Below are 3,942 nucleotides of genomic sequence, written 5' to 3'. Positions count from 1 at the left end.
GATAGATAGATAGATAGATAGATAGATAGATAGATAAATAGATAGATAGATAGATAGATAGATAGATAGATAGATAGATAGATAGATAGATAGATAGATAGATATAGAGAAAGATTTCTGTCATTATAAGGTTTCATGCTAACGTTAAAACAAATTCCTTAGAGAAAACTTCCCTCAAAACCATCTGGCAACTCAATTTGGAACTAAAAATTCTTGCTCATTTAATTTATGCGCAGAGAGAACAAAATCAGAAAAACAAACAAGACTGGGAACTTAACAGCAACAAAACGAGGCAACATGAAGCTTAGCAACATATTGAAAGCGAAAGTAAAACCTATAAAATGTATAGCAACAAAACAACATGTTGCATAACACACTAAACACACTTGTTGCGGAAGAAGAAAAGGCAAAATAAGAGGAAAAAAATATAAATATGTGCCATAAAATAGCTATGGCCCTGTATTTACCATTATCCTTGATAATATGACTATTTCAATCATCAGTTTGTTTTGAGTTTCCCCCTAAAACGGTTGTGTTTTCATTTTATAAAAATTTTAACGTTTTCAATACAAGTAAATTCAAATAAAAGTAACGGTTATAAACAGGATTATGAGTGTGTATGAGTGTATATCAATAAAATTTCAAATAATAACTGAAAATTAGTTTAATTTGTAAAGAAATGTGAAAATTATTGAAAATAAAAATATGGGTTAAAATCATTTACTTAAAAAAACATATGTATATTTCTGTTACAGTGAAATTGAATGTAATGATTTTAATAAAAATTAATTTATATTCAATGAAATTTTGAAAAATATAAATAAAAGTTTATATCGCAAAAAGTTGTTTAAAGTGAAAATATAAATTGTACTTAGTTTTTGGAATGAACAAAAAATTCTTTGAAATTTTCATGGCTTTTAGTTTTTATAGTTTTGACCATTATTAGTGGAACTGCCGCGTCCTTCAGGTCTACTTGGAATTTGGTACTTTTATGTTTAGGCTAAATCAATAATATTAAATTAATTTAAAAAAGAATTTACATTTTTTTCTAAGAACATAGCTTCAAGTGCAACAAAGCTTATTCTAAAAGAAATTAGAAAAATACGTAATAAACTTAACTGTTTTTAAATGAACTCAGTGTAGATATATATTTTTAATTTATTTGCAATGTTTACTATTTTTATAAAAAAAAAACTGACTTTGCGCTTTTGGATTCTAAGCTCAAATTTTGTGCACAATGTTAAGATATAAGAAGAGACAAGAAATTAAAAATTAAAAAATTTTTTTTGGAGAAAATGTTCTTAGTTAGATCAATTAAACATCTAAATTAATCGTATTCAATCGAAATTGTAATGTTTAATTTACTTCACATCTTTTATGAAAAATTTTAAAATATATTTGTTATTAGTAAAACAAATTTAGCTTTTTGTGAAAATTTATTCAGATTTAAGTGAAAACATATATTTTTCGTAAAATAGAACTGAACTAGAACTGAACTAGAACTAAACTAGAACTGAACTAGAACTGAACTAGAACTGAACTAGAACTGAACTAGAACTGAACTAGAACTGAACTAGAACTGAACTAGAACTGAACTAGAACTGAACTAGAACTGAACTAGAACTGAACTAGAACTGAACTAGAACTGAACTAGAACTGAACTAGAACTGAACTAGAACTGAACTAGAACTAGAACTGAACTAGAACTGAACTAGAACTGAACTAGAACTGAACTAGAACTGAACTAGAACTGAACTAGAACTGAACTAGAACTGAACTAGAACTGAACTAGAACTGAACTAGAACTGAACTAGAACTGAACTAGAACTGAACTAGAACTGAACTAGAACTGAACTAGAACTGAACTAGAACTGAACTAGAACTGAACTAGAACTGAACTAGAACTGAACTAGAACAGAACTAGACCTGAACTAGAACTGAACTAGAACTGAACTAGAACTGAACTAGACCTGAACTAGAACTGAACTAGAACTGAACTAGAACTGAACTAGAACTGAACTAGAACTGAACTAGAACTGAACTAGAACTGAACTAGAACTGAACTAGAACTGAACTAGAACTGAACTAGAACTGAACTAGAACTGAACTAGAACTGAACTAGAACTGAACTGAACTAGAACTGAACTAGAACTGAACTAGAACTGAACTAGAACTGAACTAGAACTGAACTAGAACTGAACTAGAACTGAACTAGAACTGAACTAGAACTGAACTAGAACTGAACTGAACTAGAACTGAACTAGAACTGAACAAGAACTGTTATTAGTAAAACAAATTTAGCTTTTTGTGAAAATTTATTCAGATTTAAGTGAAAACATATATTTTTCGTAAAATAGAACTGAACTAGAACTGAACTAGAACTGAACTAGAACTGAACTAGAACTGAACTAGAACTGAACTAGAACTGAACTAGAACTGAACTAGAACTGAACTGGAACTGAACTAGAACTGAACTAGAACTGAACTAGAACTGAACTAGAACTGAACTAGAACTGAACTAGAACTGAACTAGAACTGAACTAGAACTGAACTAGAACTGAACTAGAACTGAACTAGAAACTGAACTAGAACTGAACTAGAACTGAACTAGAACTGAACTAGAACTGAACTAGAACTGAACTAGAACTGAACTAGAACTGAACTAGAACTGAACTAGAACTGAACTAGAACTGAACTAGAACTGAACTAGAACTGAACTAGAACTGAACTAGAACTGAACTAGAACTGAACTAGAACTGAACTAGAACTGAACTAGAACTGAACTAGAACTGAACTAGAACTGAACTAGAACTGAACTAGAACTGAACTAGAACTGAACTAGAACTGAACTAGAACTGAACTAGAACTGAACTAGAACTGAACTAGAACTGAACTAGAACTGAACTAGAACTGAACTAGAACTGAACTAAACGTAACTAGAACTGAACTAGAACTGAACTAGAACTGAACTAGAACTGAACTAGAACTGAACTAGAACTGAACTAGAACTGAACTAGAACTGAACTAGAACTGAACTAGAAACTGAACTAGAACTGAACTAGAACTGAACTAGAACTGAACTAGAACTGAACTAGAACTGAACTAGAACTGAACTAGAACTGAACTAGAAACTGAACTAGAACTGAACTAGAACTGAACTAGAACTGAACTAGAACTGAACTAGAACTGAACTAGAACTGAACTAGAACTGAACTAGAACTGAACTAGAACTGAACTAGAACTGAATAGAACTGAACTAGAACTGAACTAGAACTGAACTAGAACTGAACTAGACCTGAACTAGAACTGAACTAGAACTGAACTAGAACTGAACTAGAACTGAACTAGAACTGAACTAGAACTGAACTAGAACTGAACTAGAACTGAACTAGAACTGAACTAGAACTGAACTAGAACTGAACTAGAACTGAACTAGAACTGAACTAGAACTGAACTAGAACTGAACTAGAACTGAACTAGAACTGAACTAGAACTGAACTAGAACTGAACTAGAACTGAACTAGAACTGAACTAGAACTGAACTAGAACTGAACTAGAACTGAACTAGAACTGAACTAGAACTGAACTAGAACTGAACTAGAACTGAACTAGAACTGAACTAGAACTGAACTAGAACTGAAACTAGAACTGAACTAGAACTGAACTAGAACTGAACTAGAACTGAACTAGAACTGAACTAGAACTGAACTAGAACTGAACTAGAACTGAACTAGAACTGAACTAGAACTGAACTAGAACTGAACTAGAACTGAACTAGAACTGAACTAGAACTGAACTAGAACTGAACTAGAACTGAACTAGAACTGAACTAGAACTGAACTAGAACTGAACTAGAACTGAACTAGAACTGAACTAGAACTGAACTAGAACTGAACTAGAACTGAACTAGAACTGAACTAGAACTGAACTAGAACTGAACTA

The sequence above is a fragment of the Lucilia cuprina genome, chromosome 5, assembly GCF_022045245.1.
Source record: "Lucilia cuprina isolate Lc7/37 chromosome 5, ASM2204524v1, whole genome shotgun sequence".
NCBI lineage: Eukaryota > Metazoa > Arthropoda > Insecta > Diptera > Calliphoridae > Lucilia > Lucilia cuprina.
The sequence above is the reverse complement of the archived record's forward strand: the minus strand, read 5'-3'. Positions refer to the sequence as shown.